The sequence below is a fragment of the Scardinius erythrophthalmus genome (genome assembly GCF_964197995.2).
Source record: "Scardinius erythrophthalmus genome assembly, chromosome: 17".
NCBI classification, from domain to species: Eukaryota; Metazoa; Chordata; class Actinopteri; order Cypriniformes; family Leuciscidae; genus Scardinius; species Scardinius erythrophthalmus.
Window position 1 is genome coordinate 15504348 of NC_138237.1, and position 25106 is coordinate 15529453.

Genomic DNA, 25106 nt, shown 5'->3' on the forward strand with positions numbered 1-25106 from the left:
TTTCATTAAGGAGGAGAAAAGTTGAGAAATGTGGCAGCAATAAGGCAGGCTGGTAATGAAACCAATAGGCTGTGAAGGGATTAGAGCTGAAACAATTGAGAATCCAGCAGGAAGCGACTTGAATGGAAAAACAACAATAAAAACAAAAGAGCTAGTGAAGATCTGATGGAATCTGAGGCGAAGCCTTCTCAGTAAAATAGAGTATTCTAAATGAAACTCACCCTTCCTCCATAATCATTTAGTCTTGAGGAGGGGGTTTTCTGAGGATGTCATTGGTTTAGTAAAAAAAAAAACAAAACAGCACAAATAATAAGGCTGACTAGCCTCTGTGAACTTCCTTAGGACTTTTCTTCATCTTCCGGCTTTTCTCTGCACTCAGAGAGAGGAGTTACGGTTGTATAACCTCTCCTCCCTCCCCTCATCTAGACAACAAGAAACATCTGGAAGAAGAACAGAGAGTTCAGAACACACCCATCCCCACCCCTGAGGAGCTCCAAAATGAAGAATGCTCTGAAAAACTGGACACCATTGTGTCTGGAGGCCACTCTCTCCCTTCTCTTTTTGGTTGAATCTGACATAATAACTTTTTGTAGCCTGGGGGATTTATTCTTCTAGCTTAGATATTTATGCCACTGTCTCTATTTCTCTTTCAGTTTCACGTCATATTTTCAGGCAGTAGCATCATGTCGGTAGTGCTTAGTGCAAGGACAAATTTGCACTAAAAATTTGTTTAAAAAGGACTTTAGAAATATTCTGTGAATTATTATTTTTTTTTTTTGTGTGTGTTTATTTTGGCTTACGACATGGCTCATAAACTCTATACACTCCATGTCTCCGCTCTTGCTTCTGTCTCCCATCTTAATCGTGTTTAAGTGTTTGCTAATTTTACTGAGTAATTCAAACAGTCCCACATTTGTAGAGAAGATTGATTGATTTAATTAATTTGAATTAGCAGACAGTTGCAGGACGCAACACAATATATTACTATCTGGCTGTGTTTGAAATGGATTACTAGCATAGTACTGAATACTTTACAGTATAAACTGTATGTTGCATACTATTTTAAAAATAAAAAAGCACGCCAAACAGAATGCATAATGAAAAAAAAAAAAATAGTTTTTGTCACATGACCCTACTGAGATGCATTATTAATTCAGTGAATGGTTTATCATCTTGACAAGAAATCATTATTACATTTTTAATATACTTGTGTGTAAAAATGTCTTGGCAGTCAAATCAGATTAAGAAATGATATATTATATATAATGTAATTTTGTGAAAACATTGAACTCATTGTTCTTGATCATTCAATAGAGGGCCAAGTCAGTGAGATTATTGCATTGTGAGATTTCTTGTGCAGTATTTTGGCAAGTCTATTATGCAAATCCTAGTTATTTATGGATAACATAAAATGTGTTTATACTAAGCACAATATTAATACTTTAGAAATGAGCAGCAAGATGGTAGTAGACAACCATAACAACACACCCACTAACAGTATTATACAGGACACTTTGAAGACTTTAAACAATGGCTTTGAGTTTTCATGGCATTTTTCTAATAGTTTGTGTTGAAGCCAAGTGCATGTTTCTGCAGGTGCAACAGCTTAAAATAGTTTTCTGAGTGTGAGACAAGCACTTCTGCTTTTAGTGTATGAGACTTGTGTTTCAATTTTCAGTCACATTTTGCAATCTTGTCCTTTTTCCTGGGAAGATTTCACTGCAGAATCTCTGGGTTAGACATTCATTATTCAGAAACTGCAGCACAATGTATTTTGGTGTCTTCATTTTATGACAAAATTATAAAGGTTTTGTTTTGGACAGTAAGCACTCATCTGGGAGGCTAGAGATTTAGACTTTGTGTATTTCTCCAAGTGAGAACAAAAGCATTTTATTTCCCTCCTTTTATTAGTGCTGGATGGCACCCAGCGGAGTATATTCTTGGTGTGTTTCTGTTATACTATGAATTGTCCTTGGCAGTAAACACCAATCTTTTCCCCGTAAAGATTTTCTGTGCCGAGCAAGATCTGTTTTCATTTCGAAGGATTAGGTTGTCTTTGTGATGTTTCTCAACCCCCTCTTATGTTACACCAAGTCCTATTTTTATATGGATAACATTCAGCTCTTGTTGTCCAAAGGAAGAGTTTGACACCCACATAAAGAGTCGAAATAACAGGATAAATGTCTTCTTTCAAGGGTGGGTTGCAGCTAGACTGCAAACAAATTTTACTGAATTACAGTTATGGTGTTCAATTTGTGGAGTTGTTAATTTAGATGGAAACGAATTTTATAGTTTGAGTTAGGGCTGGAAAAACTAATCGATAAAATCGATTATTATCGATGATAAAATAATCGGCAACGAATTTAATTATCGATTAGTCGCTTTTTTGCACTGTGCTCGGAAACCATCAGCCAGTCATGTAGATTTACAGTAGTGAATAACCCATTGCTATGGACAAAACACATATGGAAAATAGTGGAGGACTCGGAGTGAGCTGCTGTGGAAAAAGGTACATGATCCAAGTTGTCCGAAACGTGAGAATGCCTTATAAGCGCTTCAAACAAAAGCATAAGTGTTTACCGCATCTTGCCCTGTCGTGCTTTGACAGATGCCTGTGAGGTTTAATGCCTCTGAAGGGCCTTTCACACAGAATGCGATAATTCGGCGCAATGACGCTCTTGTATAGAAGAAATAGAAATAGAATCAAAACTATAGCCTACATATCTATGGAGCTATTCACTCCAGGAACAAACAAAGGCACTGAGTTTTGTCAAACTTCAATGAACGAGCGCCAGTAGGAACATGCGTATCAAACCAGAAGCCATTGATTATAGTTTATAAAGTTTTAAATATGGATATTTTTCTTACAAAAGCACACCACTTCGCATCAGAAGGCCTTTATTATCCCCCTGGAGCTGTATGGATTACTTTTATGATGGATGGATGTGCTTTTTTGGGCTTCAAATTCTGTGGTACCATTCATTCCCATTATAAAGCTTGGAAGAGACAGGATTTTTCATATACACCTAGGTTGGCTTGAGGGTGAGTAAACTATGGGATAATTTTCATTGGGTAAACTATCCTTTTAATGTAGTATAATTACTATGTTCAGACGAGTGAATGTGTGTGTTCCCCATACCTTGTAAAAGTTAACATTTTTGCTTTTGTTTATTATCATTTTTAATTTAGTCGTTTTAATTTCTACTTTAAAATAGTAAGTAATCAGTTGTTTTTAGGTTTAGAATGTAACGTTTGTATATAATGTGCTGTACATAAATACATTCACTATATTTGTTTTCATAGGCTTTATATTACACATTGTTTGGAGGACAGCACTGGGTATGTGGAATAGCATTTTAAACTAATGGATTAATATACATTTTTACTTAGAAAATAATTTTTAATGTATAATAATTTAGATTTTTCATCTGATTAATTGATTAATCAGAAACAGGCCTAATCGACAGATTAATAGATTATCAAAATAATTGTTTGTTGCAGCCCTAGTTTGAATGGAATGCAAATTTCACTGCCTTTTGTGCCTATTTTTTTGTGTCTTTTTGGGCATGTTGTTGCTTTTAGGAAATACAGTAGGCTATTTGAAGAAAAATTGATATATTAAGATATAAGATAAAGAGCATTTGAGTTTGTTCTTTTAGCATTTGCTCTGTCATTTCCCCCATGGCAGCCCAGCTATTTTGGCCATAGTTGTCAAATTGTCAAAACTATCACAACCCAATTTTTAGCTCTTCACTGGCACGTCATAACTTTAACATTTAATTGTCAGCCGAAGTTCCTTTGCTATGGGAACTAATTTGAATTTCCAACCTTAATCCATTATTTCTGTTGAGCTGTTTTTGTAAACCTTTGTGTTTGTACATTGTCCTTGTTCCTCTGTCTGGATTCATTTCACTGTTCTGGTCAGATTTAACCCTATCATCTTTACGCTTCTCTGCTGTGACCTTGGCGGCGGAGCGTTGTTGGAGTATGGAATAGCGTTTAGCCCAACCAGCTACTTCTAGACGGATTCCTGAGATGATGAACTGTGGAGTCTAGGCACATTAATCTTCTTCCCAACGCTTCATCTTTCTGCTAGACCTCACCCAGGCCTGCTGCTGCATGGCATTACAAACATTCACACATGGCTAAACCAACACGTCACCCTCCTCCTGTAGCCTATATCTTAGCTAATCCAGATCACTTCTGCAGGGTTTTCTTGACGACTCGCCATAGTGTGAGGCAGTCACTTTCATGCATGCACTCTGTGGTTTCTGTGAAGCTAATATGCAAAAAAAAAAAAAGGAAACTAATATTGGATAAATCAATATATATTTAATTAACCTTATTAAACCTTTAATAAACCATTAACTTTATATATATCTTTAATGGAATATCATGTTTCTATCATTATGTTTGCCATCTTGGTTTTAGTTATTCACTGCGCTGCACAAAGGATATGCAGTCTTAGAATTTGGCTTAAATGTGGCAGCGTAATTACATTGCCTACGTGTCATGCCTTAAAACGCTACTTTGATACGCAGCTCCTCTATGTTTTGGAACACTGCAATTGTGGCTGCCTAACAGTACATAAAAATCATATCCATCTTAGCTCAAGGAGTCATCAGCAGTGGCGTAATGTGACGGTTTCCCTTTATTCAGAAGCTTTTTCCTGCATTTGTATGCATGTTATTGCGTGCATGGAAATGAGGATTCGACATTCTCCAACACTAATGTCACTTTGTGCCAGTGCTTCACAGGGACGTTTGCCATATCTCACCGATGTTTGATATGTTTGTTTAAATGTCAAGCTCAAATGCCATGATGAGGTGGAACTATTGACCATTTCACACTGCTGCTCTGTTTCCATGCAAAGGCCAAATTTAGGCCCTGATTTAACCCAAACATCTAGTTTGAGCCTGAAACAGAGCATGTTGAATAACTTTTGCTGCTTAATTTAGTCTGTAATCAACAGAAACTTTACAGGTCACTTAGCATCACCTGTGCTTAACTGCTGAGGGAAAAACGGAAACGCATATCCAAATCCCTCCTCACCTGGTTTAATGAAATTCATTTGGCCTGTGATGCATATCTCTCTAGTGAGGCCTCCTATTAAGAGTTCATTTCCCTACTGTGTGCATGTCCTTATTAATGGCTACAATGAGTCTAGTCCCCAGGCTAGAATTAGTCTTGTCGGTTCATTAAATCAGTCTGTTCTTTGTTAGCATACCATTTTTGACTGATTATACTCTTGTGTTTTATTTTGTGCAGGCACACTGGCTTGATACCATAGACAGTTTTGTCTGCAGGGTGGCGGGATTTGTCGGGGTTCTGGTTGTTGCCTAATGTCTTTGCAAGTTCATGTAATGGAGCGGGCACGTTGTCTGGCCTCTCAGACACTCAGCCTCCATCCAAGCTGACATCCAGATGTTAGAGGCGCCTGACCCCCAAACCTTTGCAGACACCCTGTCTCTTTCACTTTCAGTAATTAGACATAGCCAGGTCGGACTGAACCGGCAATGTTTTCACCAAGGTTATTATAGTTTTGCATTTTTAAAATCATTTTTATTTTAATATCATTTTCAAATTTACTATAAATATCAGTTTCATTTTCATTAGTTTCATTAGGCAGATTGATATTTTTTGCTTAGTTTTTATTTTGTGAACCCATTTCTATTTAGTTTGTATTAGAGATGCACCGATTTCCCATTTTTGTAAGTGTGACCTACATATTGACATTTTTCTCAGCACTAGAGGTCAAACGATAGTGGATTTTAGCGATTAATGATAACTAGGTTGGACCACGTTGGCCGATAACCGATTAATCAAGCGATAGTTTTTAAAATAGATACTGAATGAAAACAAACATAACACATAAAGTGGTGCTGAACGTTACTTCTTTTGTCAATTCTTTGAATTTTAGGTCTACGTTATTGTCTTCTGCGTATCAGAAAAAATTAATATTGTCATCGAATTCATGATCAGACGTACCACCGAGTCCTTATTTGCACATTTCACTTGAAGATGACATAATGTGTGCATACACGGTGCTGGTTCTTGTTGGGAGCAATATGTGAAACATGTTCATAAAACTTGAAACATGCTGTGAAACAACTGATCCGCTTTGCGAGTGTTGTTGAACTTATCGTGATGTTCCGTGCAGAAACCGGTCTCATGCACTTTGCGTGTTGTTTTTACATATTAAATATTGTTACAGTTATATTTTCTATACGTTGGTAGTCAAACTCCAGCTCTGATCACATCGTGTGGAAAATGCAAATAACACTTTTGGGCTACTGTACTGGTACACTTATGACACGTGTATGAATGCAAAGCTAAATAGGCAGAGGTGAACGAACAGCAGCGAACCGGTCTTGTCTGACATTTGAATTCTCTGCTGCTACACGATCTCATGTGTAATACAACACAGTGATTGGATTAAAAGAGTGTATTTTCATGAGTAATACGGACAAACTAATGACGTAGCCTAAATGTGTACTCTCCAGCCACTGCAGCCAGTCTCCACTATGAAATAACCTCACTTTTCCTGACGTTTGTTCAACTTTGCTTTTTCAACCGGAAGAACGAAATAGCCCAGAAAAAAACTAAAGATTACCACTTTTCCCTTAATAATAAACATAATGAGTGCAATTGTTGTTTTCATTGATGTGCAACCGGTACATATCTGTTAACATCTCAAAAAATGTGTTGTAGGGTTTCATGAACCTTTAAGGTATTCACAGGTTTTTTTTTTTTTTGTTTTTTGTGTGCTGCTCAACACCTATCTTAGCCAAGTTAATTAGGTAAAGTTGATTCGTTATACTTTAAGGAAAATAAAGGAAATCCAGACTCTCCTTTAAATTAAATAAAGGCAAACAATAGTGGGAAAAATATATCTTTTAGTACAGTTTTAACCTTGTAAAAGCTGTTTAAAATAATGTCCACAGGGCTCTTTTGAGAAAACATCTGACTAAAACAGAATTTTCACACTCTTTTTGTTTCTCCAATTAAAGCATTTCATAGTTTACAGGAAAGTAGTAGTAATGGAGATTTAAAATCAATGTTTCAACCAAACGTATGATAGAAAGTTGGAAAGAATTACTCCTGGTTGTTTGATGAGCTGAATGGAGATATTAAACTGGCCCGAGATGTACTCCGATGCTTCTGCCAGTTAGCTTGTCAAAATATTTGATATCTGAATTTGAGATACTGTAGCATGTGACCATAGTGATTTTTTAAAGGTTAGAACAAGGCTTAAACCTAGTCCTAGACTAAATGCATATTTTGAGCTGACATGTATCTTTAAATATGTCAGTGCCACTGTTTTGTTTCAAGATGCACCAGTAATGTTTTTATTGTTTTATTTTTCGAAAGCACGTTTATTAAAGCTACTTAAATGTTCTTATTGAACTATGGCCTAATCCAGGCTTCATCTAAGCCCTGTCTGTAAAACCAGGCCTTAAAGTTTATTCATCGCAGAAAGTTTGGCTAATTGGTTTGACTAAGAGACAAGAGTTTTTCTCCCAGTTAAATCTAGTGAGAGAGACAGCTAGGGGAAGAGCAACAAGTTTACATGATTTTGCTTTTCACTTTATGGCACAAGTTCATGAATGTTTGAATGAGCCAAAATCATCATGGCAGCAGAGACATGAGACAGAGACACCTCTGTTCCCAATATTGAGCACTAATATTTGCATGTACCTATTTCCTGCCAGACAAATGTCCCTCAGGGACAACCTAAGACTTATCATTGAGAGTATGATTACATTTTCCCTTGTCAGTATGTGGCTTGTGCTTCATACAGGTCGGGAAGTTAGACTTTTCGTCTAATGTTTATTAAAGTCTGATAAACAGAAAAACATGTGAGAAGGTTTCATTTGCTCAAAAATATCAGTCAGATTAGATTATGGATATAAACATCTGATTATTTCTTTAAAATGTATTTGGATTCAAATAAACTAACCAATCAGAGTTTCTTTACATGTAAGATGAGTAGTAATCATTTAGTGTTTTGAACACACACACACACACACACACACACACACACACACACACACACACACACACACACACACACACACACACACACACAGACACACACACACACAGACACAGAGAGAGGTCTGCTTGTTGCATGCACAAGGGATTGAGGTTTTCATTTGGTGAGTATTAAACCCATCTGTTAGTCTATGTCTCCCTCAGGAAGCATCACTGCTTTGTCTTGTTCATTGTGTTGTGTGTTTTCCAGTCATTAAAAATCATGTTAAGCAGCAAAGAGCCTTATTAGATTAGTGCTGGAGGCACACATGAAAACATGCATTAAAACAGCCTCCGCACATCCAGTGAAGCCAGAGTAGGCGAACTCACTCATACTCTCCATCACCAGCCTCATCTAATTTAAAACCATTTTACATGTACATACGTCCTTGGAGATTACAAGTCGTCTTATTAAAGTACAAGGTGAAGTAACTTTCTTTTAAACTATTTAACCCTTTCAAGTGATTTGTATTAATGCTTTAATGCACATCTGTGTCACTTAGAAAACACTCAAAAAGCATTGCAGATAGTTAACAAATGTGTCTTTCTCTCTCTCTGTTTTTCTCTACCAATCATTGTATTGTTTTAGTGTACATGATGTGCCAGAAGATGGTGTCACATTCAATATCGATAGATATTGTTTAGGCTTGCTACGATAGTCGGTGTTGCACAATGTTACGCAGTGTTCAGTCGCAACACCGGTTTCATCAGTTGCCCACTGTGGCAATTTTTCCAGTTTAAAGCGTTAACCCAATTGAAACGCAGTATCCATTTTTTTTTCTGTCACCTGTTGACTAGCGTTGTATGATCATGCTCTTATTAATGCAAATACCATTCAAGCGTGACAAGACAAAAGAGGCCGTGCTGTCTGTCAATGTCCTGCCTATGTGACACACACACACACACGACGCACAGAAAAACGCGCATCAGTATCGAGTTCTCTTTTGGGCTTGAATGAACCAACCATAACACACAGATTATGCCAAAATGTCAGTTTTGTCAAGTGTCCTCATAAGAGTGCACTCTGCTATCTCATCTCCGGCGAACGGCTTCTTCGCGCAAAAGAAAAACTCAAGCGCAGTGAAATGCAGCAAACTATGTGGCGTTTCCTGATGGATCGAGGTTGTTCCTGAACTTCATTTTCTACTTGCAATTCACATGAGCTCTAAGCACGTGTGAGACTTCTGCGAATATGTGCTTGGAGCTATTAATGTTGTGAAAAATACAGAGGACACTTACAACACGCTGACTGACAGGTAGGCCCAGGGCTCCAGACTAACTTTTCCACTGGTTGCACTGGTGCTACCAACTTTCTCAGTTGGTCGCACCAGCATATGATTTGGTCGCACCTTTTTTTTTTTTTTTTTTTTTGCTACATGCCATGGGATTAATCCTCCACGGAAACTCTTCCGACCTTTTACCACCGTGTCGATTTGATTTATATTGATTAATATGAGCGCGGGAGAGAGAGCAAGACAGCGCCTAGTTTGGAGACGGTGTTGTTTACACTCTCGCCTGACTCCGAAGAGAGAGAGAGAGAGCGCGTGCGCGACCGGGGCTCTCTCTCTCTCTGCTCGTTCTTTCAGTTAAACATGCGCAGCAGTTCATCTACATTACTCACCGTCACCGAATAAGACTTTGGCGGGCGCTAAAACAAGTTCAATGCAGGAAAATTCATGCGTGAATTTAACTGAGTAGTACATGACCATGCACTCGCACAAATGCGACCACATCAAATTTTAGCTCGCACATTCTCAAAAAATGGTCGCATATGCGACCATTTTGGTCGCAGTCTGGAACCCTGGGTAGGCCTATAATTAAACTGCGCAAGTCAATGAAAGCATGTAGCTCTGACAAAACCACGCGCACACAAGTTACTGACTGACAGCATGCAGCTTGTTCCACTGTAAATAGTTAATGCTATAAATTTCAACCAAGTATATAGAGACCTTATTAAACATTCCACACACATCAGATCATCTGTGATGTACATCTGTGACGTTCACGTGTACCTGGTCACTTCATGTGTTTTCTCTGATCGGATATCTATCTAATCTTGAAAAGACCGGGGTAGGGGTAAATACCCTGAAAGAGATGGCATTTTTTCGCATTCCAGATGAAACTGTACAAAATGCATCTGGTTGTTGAAGTCACATATCATTTTTATTCCTCTCAAAATGGTACAAAAATAAACATGCAAGTGCGTGTTATAGCGGCTCCTGGGAGCCAGAAATGACAGCGCTAACATGCATCGCCACAGATATGGCCCGCCACAGAGAAGTAGCTGAGTATCTCTTCAGCAAGTCAATGTACAAAATGCCGCAAATGAAACTGAAAGTTCAGCGTCACATCCTGAAGCTCAACACATAGTCGTCTTTATTAAAAATAGTGACTAAATTATCTTACCAGTGCTGATGCTGCTTTCTATCCAGTTGCAGTCTTTGATCTTGAAATTAGCTGATTATAAATAAAATGAAGCTCATATTTTTCTTTTTATTGACGTGAACTCTGTTGAATTTGTATGTAGCACTGGAATTAATGATTAGATTTGTATTAGTTTTGCAGAGATCAGTAAAACCGCATGACTGATAAGGTTTATATAGGCCTATTGGAAATCTGTTTTCAAAGTCTAATTTAAAAATGAAAACAAACAAACTAAAAACTAAAATTTTATGAAAAAATTGCTTCAGAAATATTTAAGATTCTGTACTATTTCTACGTTAGCAATTATGAATATTTAAAATATGTTTATGGTATTTATACATATAGGGGGTGATGGGTTGTGGCACTGTGATTAACTCGGAAACTTAAAAATGGCACTTCATGACAAAAAGGTTGCCGACCCCTACTATAGATCCGATGGAAGAACAATGGTGGTTTAAAAAAAAAAATTAAGAGTAGAGTCCTAACTCAAACAGCCAGAATATTTCAAATTTACCCAATACAATTATTAAATGTGCAATGCTTTCAAATCAGGTGCTGGTGCCACCATCTGTAGAACTCAAATGTTAGTATGGTGCCCTGTATTTCTTATGGACTTGTATGGATTATGTTGGCATGAATCATGTGAAAGAACCTTACAAAAATTTGACTCTTTTGTTTTGACAGACTTTTGAGATCATACACTTTATAGATTAATCTCTGAGAGGAAATAAGTAATTTCACTTACTTTCAACTTGCTGTGCTGCAACTGTTTTGGTTGGTTGTCTAGTAATGACTGATGGCCTCTAGACCAAGGATTGTGATTGGTTACTGCTGCAGGGGTGGAATTTTAGGAGACTGATCAAACAGTAATTATGGTGAAGGATTGATCAGGAACTGACAGTTTGGCTGATGGACTGTTGAGCAAAAGGAATTTAAAAAATATATATAATACATAATTTATGAGTAGATGATGATTCAGCACAAAAACTAGTTCTGCTTCAAATCTTCCAAAGAATAAGAAATTTTGAAATTGACTCCTCTTTTAGATCAAACTCTCTATGTCTCTTTGTGAAACTTAATACTTTTCTCATAGAAATCAGATGATGAATTGCAAATATTTCTGCTCAGACAGCAGAGTGCTCACAGTGGTGTGATTTCACTGTCTGTTTAGGCTGGAATGCCTTGTAGAATACAGTCCTAGACATTTCAGGTTGCATGATTGCATCCTCTCCAAGACAACAGCTTATATAAAGTCTGGTTTTATTTTGTGAAACAGTCTGTCCCCTACAAAAATCAGAAGTGTCCACATTTCTTAAATCTTGCCTAACAAGCCAGACCCTCATACATGTCCCACAATAGCCGTGTTTACACTGTCGGGCCAAAAGCGAGTGATATGATGCTAAAAGCTTATGCTATTGCTAACCATTGCGACAATCATGGAAAATATCAGAGACCTCTTGAAGAATTTAGACAAGACTATAGGTCGACCGATTAATCGGTTTTGCCGACATATCGGTACCGATAGTTGATTGGTGGAACTATCGTTATTGTCAAAAATCAATACAATCCGAACAATCCGATAGTTTTTCCGGGTCGTCCGTTGCTGGAGCGGCTGAGAAGAGTGCGCTGTCATTACACAGTATGAACGCGCTGAGAAGAGACTGCTGGCATTATACAGAGTGAGAGCGACCTCTAGAGGCTAAATAACAAACTATCGTGTGTTGTTGATTGTAACACGTGAGGCTGCACGGAGAGCGCTGACACTTCAGATGCGCATTTAAAACACAGACAGCGAAACGGTATGAATACAGAACACTACATGTTGCCATAACATTATAAAGTAATTAATTTGTTGACTAGATGCTGCATTAGCAGAGAAAGAACAGAAGTATGTTTGCCATCGAGGCTGTGAGGACTCTAACATTAGTACCTCAAGCGGTTAAAACAATGTGACAAAAACACACGCAAACCTGACCCAAATGTTTAATGTTGCAATTGTTACCATCTATTTGCATTAGGCCGAGTTTATATCCAGCTGGACACTTTTATGCATTCATTAACCGTCGAAGTTGCATATTTAAAGCTAGTGACGTGATTGCTTTCTCAACTTTGACATGTTCATGCAGCCGACAGAAACATAAACAAATCAGAAACGCATTCTATTCTTTTTTTATCACTTCAATACATATTGTTATTTTGATTAGATAACGTGAGAGACTATACATGTAATATACATTTTTGCAATTTTAATGCTCTCGCCTTTGCAGATATTTAAAGATGGCCACCTTTAAGCATAGCAGACTCTTTGGATTTATATGAAATGGTAACACTTTACAATAAGATTACATTTTTAGCATTAACTAAGGTTAGTAAATGTTGTAGTTTTGTTGATTTCAACATTTACTAACACAATTTAAATTGAGTTTTAATTTTTATTTTGTCTGTTAACCTTAGTTAATAATGTACTATGAACTAACATGAATGATCAAGGTACAGTTGTCTTTCTGATATTAATATTATAGAAATATTAATTCATGCTGTAAAAATGTATATTGCATAATACATATAGTTCATGAAAGCTAGCTAATACATTAACAAATGGGACTTGCAAAGTGTTACCTATGAAATTTACGTATGTTTCTAGGTTATAGCTAAACAAAACCTGTAATATTTTAATGTTTAAATTATTTTCTGTAGAATTCACTCTGAAGAACTTCTCATTTTAATAATATTCATATTTATATATTTATTTAATATAGCACATTTCAGTTCAGCACTGTTTTACTTGGAGTGTTATGTTTTTTTTTTTTTATATGTATATCCAGTATCCATTTTAAAAATATCCGTTGATTTAATTGGTTATCGGCATGTACGGTCAAACCTAAATAATATCGTTATCGGTAGAATCCACTATCGGTCGACCTCTAGACAAGACAAATATGATTATAATGAAGTATTTATTTGGTTTAATTTTTCATCTGTCTCTTCCCTGTGACTTTGCTGATACTGGACTAATACATCTGCATATATGTCATAAATTACATGCACTTTGGTTAACTCATATAACTCATAACTCCTGTTATCTGACTGTGAGCTCTCTCTGTTGCTCTGACTGAAAGGATAAGTATAGTCAGATGCTAGAGATCACTTAAACCCCCTCAGATCGCATAATTTAGTGGAAAATTAATAGAAATGCTTGTTCTCTCTAAAGAAATGTGACAAAGATTTGATATTTTATCTATATGTTTCTAAATGCGTAAGCCTTTTGTCTTAAAGCCTTAATGGAGTTGTTTTGTGCATTCCTGTGATCACAAATAAATGGAAGTAGGTGTGACTAAGTATGTGTGTTCTCTTTTTATGTGAGATAACGAGAAATGGGTAGAACTGCGGGCTACTGTGCCGGCAGTGGAAACACAATTTGATTTTGGCCTCGAGGTCCGAGGCTATTGGCCCCGCCTGGCAGGTTGTTAGCCCTGCCTCGCACTGGCCTGACTGTGGAAAAACAGCTAATGACTCTGTGCTTCACATACTTATAAATGCTCTGAGGCCATGGAATATTCTATTCACATGTATTGCGCTTTTAACAATATTGTTTCAAAACAGCTTTACAGAAAATGCATGCATCTACTTTACTATTTAGAGTGATTTGTTACCAGAGGTGACTGTGTCTAAGTAATATATTTCAGCAATGTACTTAATATATACAAATCACACAGTTAGATAACAATGTATTAATTTAAGGCAGAAACAATTAGCTCATTGAAGTAATTTTTATGAATAAAGGGACGAAGGGCAAATAAAAAGAGGAAAGGTGGTTCTTCTTCTGCCCCTCTTAACTTTTTCCCTCTCTTTATGAGATTAATCATTTCCCACAGACTGCCATACTTGCCAGGATCTCCAACTTTTTATGAGCTTATATTTTCTATTAAGCACAATGAATTATGGATCCCACGCAATTCCTGGCTTTTGCGGAACTGGCTGTTAGTGCTTTCCCCTCTCTCTCTACTGCTGGCTCAGACGTCTAATGGATACGGAAAGCCTCGCACCAGGTCCCGTTAATGGTCCAGCGCTCCTAAATTAAGGCTAAAAATACTCTGAGATATGGAGAGAAGGAAATTGGTGGGGGAAGGCAGGGCAGAGAGCAGTGGACAGCAGGACCTGGGTTCAGGGTAGTTGTTGCAGAGAACTAACAGCTGAGCCCAATGTTAGCCTCGAGTCCACTGGGAGGGAAGGAAGTGCACTGATTGGGATGATTGCCAAAAATTCTTGTCTAAATTCTGCATGAAATACAGGATGTTAAAAGGTTCATTGTATTTCATACAATGGAAGTTACTTTTTTTTTTTATAGCTTTGGATAAAAATAATTGTGTCTGTCTATGTTCTTTAAAGTCCCCCTGAAATCAAAGTTTTTTTGGGTAAAGCTGTTTTTTCGATAACTTATTCAAACATTTACTATGTTATACATGACAAAAGGCACATAACGCACAATATAGCGGATAGGGAGCAATTCAGACAGTTTAAATATGTTTTCCATTCGGGTGAATGAAGTCTGGTTTCATGTCAGGGTCACACAAACTTCTGCAGTGCGCACACAGTGTGCTTCAGCCCAGAGACACGATAACACAGTGCGGATCATATGCGCAAGTCTGCGTGGACCACAAAATTTATCTGAGGCATCTGAATTCTACACACACTGCTGCATTTTAAAACCAAAACAGTGCAAATGGTTATACATGTTACATGTTATCAAAGCCATCGTGACATCATACATATGTGAAAAAAAGCTAAATTCACTTTCCTTTTAAAGACACCTGTTATCTGTTAATATAGCTGTGTTCTCATTCCAAATTGGAATATTTGATACCATTTACTGACTTTAAAGGGACACACATATATTCCAAACATTTCATATGCTTCTCTTAAAGGTTGAATCAGCGATTGTGGGTGACGTCACTTCTGTTTGTGTTTGAAGCGAGATCCCAAACAAACCAAGTTAGCTCGTCCCTCCCTCCCGTTTTGTGCATCATGAAAAAAACGATCATACACACGCATTTCTTAAAGCGACCCGTTCGTCACCCCTTTCAGTTCAACTTCATACAAAACTACAGAACTACATGATCAACGAATTCCAATTCGTCAGAATTAGCTCGCTCACTAGCATGCCAAATGTGAGTTAGCGCCAGCTAACAAATGCAACTCACACACTAAATCCCTACAATCTGATATTCACTCTGTTCAGCATAATGTCGCCTACGTTAGCTAGAGCTACCCAAGTTTAGTCGAGCTTCGCTCATATTTTTTCAAGAAGGATATTTTCACTCACAGTTCACATCCAAACAAGTCAGCACTAGCAGCTACTCACCTGTCCAGAAGAAACAGTGCAACCTCGGCGTCCGATTAAAAAAATTTCAGTTCTTTAAGTTCTCTCCACCTTTCAAAAGCCTTCCCGATAACTATTCGTGTCTTGGAATAAACACGATGGTATTCCATCGCCCTAATCCTCCTCCTCCTCTTGGGGATTGACTCAGCCATGTTCAATTTCTCTTGTTCGTTGATAGACGCTGGCTTCTTCTTCAGCTCCGACTTCGCTTGCAGCCGTGCACGAGCGCAAAACCTCAACAACACCCACCCCCTGTCGGTGATTGGTTGGAACACTATTTATTTTGGTTTTGAGTGGTTGGTGAAACCAATTGTTTTTGTGTGCAAATCTCAGAGCCTAGGCTGCCTACAGAGACGCGTTTTTTTTTGACGGCATGCTTATGGGGCGGGCAGCTAGCGGATCGTTAGGAAAGATTAGATGAGTGTGATCATTTATGTTTGGGCCTTTTTTGGGCCTGAAATCGCTGATACAACCTTTAATAATCAATTATAAACATTGGACATGGTGTCATATACACAGCATGTTAGCATATTAAAAACAGCTGATGTTGCAAAAGAGGATGATATAGTCACCCAGTGCTGTACAAACTCATTGTTTGTTGGAGTACAAAATGCAGGAGAACCATGTGCCCAATCTGTAAGCATTACTCAGAATCCATTACAGCTATGTAGGAAACCTTTTCATTTCTATTAGCCTTATGACTATTTCCTTGAATGGAATTCACATTCATTTTTACAATAATATGGCTTATTCTGCAGTGGTTTGACAAATAGAGCTTGACAGGTTGTACCCATGTTTGCTGGTGAAGTGCTTAGTTGAGCAGTCTCATTGGTCATATCCTTACAGTTAACATGATTTCACTATGTAAGTGTGGTGCAGTTAATGTTCCTTAGTTACAGAGCCTGTCAAAAACGACTCTTGGGATAGGGTAAAATTTGTTGGCAGTTTTGGATTAAAACAGAAAACCCTCCCCCCCCGTCAGTTTTAATCATGTCAGTGCCCTCCATAGATCTCTTAAGGAAAGAACTAGATTGCCCCCTTGGTGTGGTATAAAGAAACAGATGTAAAGGACATTGCCTTGTGTTACTGATTTGAGACCAGTTGTGCAATCATTGTAAAAGTGGTCAAGATTTGGATTTACATCAGATATCAGTTTAGAATTGAAGGTTTCAGTCAAGCTCAGCTGCCACATGGAGAAGCTATTATTTAAAACCTATACAACCACTTCTCACTTCCCCCACCAGGTTCAGTCACAGTTCTGCACACTCTTAGTGGCTGTTTTGCTCTGCATCCCATGCTGATCTTCAGTTCTGCAGCCTTGCTTTGAACCTTGAGATTAATGTCTGCAAACACTCTTGGCTTTACACAAGATAAGCTGTCATATGAACTGTTTATTGTAACACTGTTGAATGTGGCTCACATATGCATGCTTGCGTAACATATTGAATTGTAAAAACAAGAGAAAAAGTATTAAATAAATATTGTTAAGCTCTTTTGACAGCATTTTTGACTACCACAGAAAATAATACATTATTAGTTATTTTGAAATTACTTTTATAAATTATTTTTACCCTTAGCTGGTTTGCCTTCAGATTAATCTCTTCGCATTCTTTTTACCCTACTGGTGAGCTTTAGGATCCTTCCAAACATCAATATTGGAGAAGAAGCAAGTGTAATGATTGGTATAAGTTAAAATTGTGAGTTCAGCCGCAAAGAGCAAGTTCAGACCTGAAACGACTCAAAATACTAATTCTAGAGTTGGTCGATGGGCTATTGATCGTGGAGCGACTGATTCTAATCTTAGAGTCCTCGGGTGAGTTATTGATAACAGAATGTTCCGGCTGTGTTTAAAATGTTCTTCTAATTGTTGGTTGAATAATTAAAGGCTCTGGTGGTTAACCTCTAACACTATCCTGGTGTGTTTAAGACTCGCTTTTGATTGCAAAAAGTGCTTTGCTAGCATGTGTTTAAAGCTGACTCAAGCCTCAGAGTGGGTGCAGTTGAGTCATTGCTCTCCTGCTGGGAGGATTTGGGATGTTTTAAGAGGTTATTAAAGTCTGTCATATTTCTGTCAATAGTTTTTAAGCTATCAACAAACACTAAACTTCCAGACAGATTTTTTTTATTCTTAAATGCGTCTGAAATCTAGATGGAAAAAAGCTAATTTAACCTCGCAACTAAGGTCTGGTCGCCTGCTTTTTTTATTAGTGTTTAGGCCCGTAGACATGTGAGACAGGGGCTGTGGTGGGGCAGATGGGACTCTTTGTGTGACCACACTAACTCATTTCCTCCCATGCTGTACACGTATAGATACCTTGCTTTCGCTGTATTAGAAACCATTTGAAAGAGAGAGAGGATGGTAAAAATTGTGAGTGTCATGGCCATGCACACAGCAATTTAAATTTTAATTGCCTAGATTTATCTTCTCAGCGCAGTGTGACGGACTGATAACTGGAGCTGATAACTCTGAAACTGTTTGTAAAGCGCTGCCACCAGCCAGATATGTGAGCTCAGAGAGGGAGGAAAGCACATGTTAGCCACTTGTGCTTGGCAAGGAACGGATCCAGTTATATTTCCTTGGACCCTGGTTCGGCACGGCACGATTACAAATTGTTCAAGGTAGAGTGCGTGAAGTGACGTCGCAACTGTGACGGAACGGAATGGAACGGTTGAGCAAAGATAACGGTTTGACTCGACGGAGGAAAAGGGGCTATTGCTACCGTGCTCTACTTGCAGCCCACAGCAGATTAAAGGACTTTCAAACCTGCAGTCTGCTTGGAACGTGCACAGAATGCACCTTGAGACATATAACTTTACAGTACTAAACTTTACAAAAGCAAATGTCTTGAGTAGGGCTGAAACGATTAGTCGACATTATCAACAACATCAACAATAAAACAATTTTTGACAAATATTTTTGTTGTTGAATAGTATTTTAATTTCATATGACCTGTTTTAAGGATCTGCAATAACACGGTTTGACCAGTGGGGTGCTGTAGCACAATAATGCAGCCCTGCTGGATGCTGTCCAAAAGAAGATAGGGGTGTTGAAATTAATTGTTTCTACGATGCATCACAATGCTGATGTGGACAATTCTGCTGTAAGTCTATTATAGCCATTACAGCCAACTGACGTTTCTCTGACGTCATTCGTCGCGTACGCGCTTGTCTCACTACCATAAAAGGGCGGAGGGAGATGAAACACAAAAGCAAGTAATAAAAAATGCACTCAATATTTTAACATTAACTGCGTGTGAGTGTGTGTGTGTTATTGTAAATTAAGTACACTACGTGACAGTTTAATGTATTTTTTGTATTTACTAGTGTTTATTAGTTCTAGCTCCTGTCGTCTGCTGTGTTCAGACTTAATTTTTGCTTGACTACGTTCAGGAAATGTGCTTTCTTGGATCAGATAAAAAAAAAAAGTGAGTTCATATCTGACTGCTTGTATTCATTGACGAAAATGTAGCCACGTGCAGTAATATTGAAATGCACTGTGATGCATTGTAATATCGAATTGAATCAGAAAGACGTCAGTAAAACAGCTTGTAGGCTAAACAATATATTTACCTCAGGAAAGCCATTCAGTGACAAACTCAATAGTTAGCTAGAAACTATCTCTAAAGAGTATTTTTCCAAAAATATGCACTATATTACATATTTTTACTCTTATTAAAAAGGTATTTTGTAACATCATCATTATCATCATTATTATTATTATTATTATTATTATTATTATAGATCTTCATTATATGCAATTGTATACAAATCTGTTGTTAATTTTAACCTTTAATATTATCGTAATGTACCAGCTGACTGGGTATTCTAATTTTAAGAATTGAATTGGAATCTCGTAATCTTGTGAATAGAATTGTCAAATTGTGAAATTTGTGTCAGCGGCAGCGCCCAGCCCAAATATTAATGGTCAAAATTATGAGATCTCATTTGTGACCTACATAAACCCCACACTGCAGAGTTTCACTTATTAAAGTGTACCAAATGTCTCCTGCCTTAAATGACTGTCTTTCAGCTGAGATAATATTTTAGTAATCAGCTGCCTCTAATGCTATGTGCATGTTTCATGTAAATACATGGACTGCTCTGGCCTGCTATCAGCTTAGCGTGATAATCTTAAATTAGCCTAATATTAAGTGTGATAAAGCACTAGCCAGTGCATCCACTCTCCTTCTTGTGATAGTGGTCACTAGATTTATTTATTTCTCTCACTCACTCACTCACTCCCTCACCCTCTCTGGTACCAGTCAATACATCAGTACAGGATACAGAATAGATTTTTCTTTTTTCAAAGTCAGGGCTGTGTTCCCTATTTTATTCACAGAGCTTCACTCAGCAGGCACTAACCTCACACACCTCTAATGAGAAAACCACAATACAGCCTCTCGAACACATGCTTCTAAAGTGTTAATTGAACGTTCCACTTTTGGGATGCAACCTGGAATGTTAGCATCGGAATACACAGAATTTCCCGTTTCCTTTCCACATCGTGTTGCATGACAGCCATCGTCTCTCTCAGATGCCAGCGTGTTTCCTTCCTGCCTCATTAGTGTAATATTCACTGGCAAAGTGATGATGATGAATAGTTACAGTGAGATTCATTGTTTACCCCCCCCCCCCTCTCATTTTTTGACTTGTCGAAGGAATAGAAATTAATCTAGAGAAATGTACTTAATTAACCAGTACAACAAGAGCTTAACTATCTGTTATTGGAAGGTGAGTTAAGCATGCTTGGATGCCCAAAACCCAACAAAAACTGACTACCACATTAATTATCTTCATCCTCTGCTCATGGGAAGCACAGATACGGGTGGGAAATGGTGTTTAATGGTAGAAGGATTCCCATTCTGCTCCTGATTGCTGTTTTCTTTATGGTTAATTTATTATATAGCAGTAGCAGGGAATTATTTGATCATTTATTGTGACGATACCTGCCGTTCTGCAGTACAGGCACCCGCTGATAGCCGGCTGCTTTAAAATGCTCCCGTGAGTGTTTGTGTTAGTCAAAGGTTTCTATTTACAATGCGTTTTTGCAGCATTGAGCTTTGCAAAAGGCAATTTTGTTGCTCATGAGTTTACACAAAGTACAAGGAAGCTTGATTTCAACCTTGAATTATAAGTAAAAAAAAGTATCAAAAATAAATAACAAATAAATACAGATAACTTTTTCTCGCTAACTTTTGTGTCAACATTAATGACACAGACAGCAGCAGGTATATTAGGCTGATGTCACTTTAAGAGCTAATGCACAGGTTCAATATAGTGTATAATTATATGTTTAGGCCTACATTCACTTAAGACATCACCGTCTGTGTTTATGTGAATATTCGATAAGACAGGCATTTTTACATTTATTTTGTGCGTTTCTGACGTGTTTTGTTTGTTTAGTACTCGCGAGCTGTTTGAGAGGGGGCTTTATGCGTGTATAAGCTCACAGAAAACCATTACTACTGAATACTTTAAAATCATTGAAAGTTTAAATTGACAAGTTGTGCAAATGATAAACTTTAGTAACGATGCAATATGACAAATCTGTCCCAAAACGAGAGCAAAAGTCATGTATCGCAGAAATGGTCCATCCATCCATCCATCCCCCTGAATAGGGTGTCTGTGTGTGATTATTCAGATTGCCATGAGTAATAAATGGAGTGAGAGGAACGTAATTAGATGGTTATGTTATTATTTTAACCCCAGACGACCTCACAGGCGATAAACAAATGCTTCTGCATCGTATAGTCTTTGCTTTGCTATGCATGTTGTGTGTCTGGTTATTTAAAAAACTAATTCTACTGCTTAATTACACATAATGGTCACATAGAATGTAGGCCTATTTATAATTCAATCCCACAAAAAAGGCAAGTTTTTGATTTTATTTTTCTCTAATGAAAGGAAACCTGTTCTGTTAGTAGCTTGGAAGTGCTTCTGAATCTAGGTCCACCTTTATGGATTGATTGATGGACAGACAGATGGATTGATGTGAGTTTCAATCCATCTGTCCCCCCTCCAGAGTCCACGTTATTGTCTCTATATTAATGGCCATATACAGTAATACAGCCCGCTGCTCTTCCTGTCTCTTTGAAATGCAGACCAGCAAAAAGTCACTTGGATAGCCTTTGAAATGGTATACAGCTTTGCTGAAAGTCACTCACTGTATTATTCATGTCCAGTAAATGTCAGGACACTTCAGAAGGGTTGTCTATGCTCTTGTCACCTTGCCATGCTGTGAATAAATGGCAGATTTGGGTTGAGTCCCATATTGACCCATTTCAAGTGTATATAGTGCTGAGATTTGAGTAACCGGGACTAGGTGTGGATTGGTTGTTGGGTAAAATGTTTGGCTGAGGCTTGTGGAGTAGTTCAGATAGTGATCCATTTGACTGGCTTTTAGTGTAATATTACTGCAAGGTGCCAGTTGATAATTACTTACTTTGGTTCTATACTATAGCTAAGAGCTTGCCGATCACATAAACCATCAAATTTTTACAGCACAAAAGACGTGATCGAACTTGAACACCGACTGTGAGGTGTGACAAATATGAAAAGATCAGCGGCGGTTGCATCTCAGTCTCCCTCGGGCTAGAGTACAAAAATAACACAGTGAAAAGGTGTGTATAATTTAAAATACTTTATTAAAAAAAATCCCAACCAATCGCCATTAACTGTAGCTGCTGTACATGCTGCTCTTCTTCCACTCTCTTCTGAACTCTTACCCTCTCATGAGAGCGTGTTCTCCTCATTAGAGTTCCAGGTGAAGGGTTGCCAGTTGTAGAGATGCACTGATTGACCGACCATCAATCAGAACCGGCCAGTTCCGTTTTTTGTTTTGTTCCAGACTTGCACACAAAATGCATTGCAATTATTTACCAAAATGTGATTTGAGCCAGAGACGGGACACGCTGAAGAGGGACGAAAAAATGAGGCGGCGTTCTACCATAGAACCATAGAATACAAGCGCTGCATTGTATTTACAACGCAAACAGCTGAGGAGAATCATGTGGAAGAGAAGAGATTGTTGAATAAAATTGTTATTTTGTTTGTTTTTTGCACACAAAAAGTATTCTCATTGCTTCATAACATTAAAGGGGGGGTGAAATGCTCATTTTCACTCAATCTCCTGCAGGGTCCGAAATTAACACCCGCCAAGCGCCAAATGCGGGTAGATTTCCTGTTTGGCGAGTAAATCTCATAAGGCTATCCGCCACAGTGGCGGGTGACTGTTCATACCAAAATATAACATTTTCAGCGCGCACGCGGTCTTCTGCCTCTTACGAGCAGAGAGATAGCCCCGGCCGCGCGCGCGCACTCCCAGAGCAGCTAAGCGTCAAGCTTCCCCGTACTTTTTGATAAGCGTCCTTGACAGGGCGGCCAGAGCTTCTTTGCTGACAAACAAACAAAACTGACAAAAAACATTTTTATTTCACCCCAATGAAAGTAGGCTAATATTTATATTTCTCTCATTTTGAACAATATATGAAGAGTTCAGATGCAAAAGCCTCTAAGTGCCATCTGAAATTTTCTTCTAGAATGATCATTTTTATGAAGCTCGTATATTTAAGTTCAGTAATTTCACTTAAATGGCAATGAAAATTACCTATCAATTGCCATTTAAGTGAAATTACTGAACTTAAATAAATGAGCTTGATAAAAATGATCATTTTAGAAGAAAATTTCAGATGGCAACTTAGAGGCTTTTGCATCTGAACTCTTTATATAGATTTTTTTCATTATTATTATACATTTCAAATTTTGCTCTGGACATTTTTTTATGTTTGTATTCAACATAATAGGCCTACCTTATTACAGTATCTCAATTAAAAGTACTGAAATGAATATATATATGTGACAAAAAAAAAGGCTGTTTATTATTTTGGCCGGTAAAAAATATGCTTGGCTGGTGGATTTTTTCATCTACCAGTCCCCGTGGCAGGTGAGCCAAAAAGTTAATTTCGGACCCTGATCTCCTGTTAATCTTGAGTACCTATAGAGTAGTATTGCATCCTTCATATCTCCAAAAAGTCTTTAGTTTTATTATATTATATTAAGAAAGATAGGATGTACCGAGTCTTTCCGGAAAAAAACGAGCGGCTGGAGGCGGGCCGTGTGGGCGAAGCTAAAGCTGTGCTAACGCGCCGAGCTAGTGACAACACACAGAGACAATAGATTAGAAGCAGTTTTACTCACCGAACCTTTATCATTGTGACTGCTCGATCCTTAAGCATTAGACGATCTGCAAATCCGTCGATCTGGGCTTTGTTTATAAAACAATCATCGTCGAAATGCAGGGAACAAACAGTCTACACAACTCAGTTTATGCTCCGGAAAAATAAACTCCATCCACGGGTTCCTTAACGCCGGGTTCTTTGGGAATCTGTGCAGGGTTGTCTTGCCCTGGCAACCAAAAACACACTTCTTTGGTGACATTGGCTTCCCAAAAGCCGGGCAGGGCGCTTTGATGGCGAACTGCTTTCGCTCTCTTTCTCTGGTCTAGGAGTGCGCGCGCGCCCGCGATCTTACCGGAGAAGTGCCCTTAGGACCCATATAAGGAAATTCCGTTACATCTGACGTCACACATACCCATACTCGAAAAAAAACTTGCCGAAACTTGTGACAAACCGGAAGGACAATTTTTGGCACAGAAATACTCCTTCAAACGTGCAATTAAATTTTTGAAACTTTGTCCATGTTTAGCATGGGAATCCAACTCTTTAACAGTGTAAAAAACTCAGTATGCATGAAGTAGCATTTCACCCCCCCTTTAAGATTGAATCACTGTAGTCACATGGACTATTTTAACAATGTCTTTACTACCTTTTTGGGCCTTGAAAGTGGGAGTTATGTGCAGTCCATATGGGGTCAGAAAGCTCTCGGATTTCATCAGAAATATCTTCATTTGTGTTTCGAAGATGAACGAAGGTCTTACGGGTTTGGAATGACATGAGGGTGTGATAAATGATAGAATTTTCATTTTTGGGTGAACTAAGCCTTTAACAGCAGTTAAATAACAGTTAAAGTACAGCTAAGAGACATTAGTAGAGCAAAGCAAGCAACCGCAATATTCACATTTTTCTTTTCGGTTATGCCCTTCTTGTTTTACATGTTTTGCTTGTGTATTAAATGTTAAATAAGTTAATAATGATAACAAAACTGTGTTTATCATGGTGATTTGTACAGAGGCTCCGTGGATTTGTTCTTAACAAGCCTAAACAGACATTGAAAGAGAGAGATCGACTTTTTACCTGCGTCTGTCCTTCAG

The 25106-nt window shown here is 38.0% G+C and overlaps 1 protein-coding gene and 1 long non-coding RNA gene across 2 annotated transcripts in view; one reads left to right on the forward strand and one right to left on the reverse strand.

Moving 5' to 3' along the window:
* The window catches only part of LOC308705915, a 468550-nt gene that overhangs the window by 432368 nt on the left and 11076 nt on the right, over nucleotides 1–25106 (reverse strand). The window lies entirely within an intron of this gene.
* vav2 (vav 2 guanine nucleotide exchange factor) overlaps nucleotides 1–25106 on the forward strand; it is a 210795-nt gene that overhangs the window by 14260 nt on the left and 171429 nt on the right. The gene's annotated exons all lie outside the window — the stretch shown is intronic.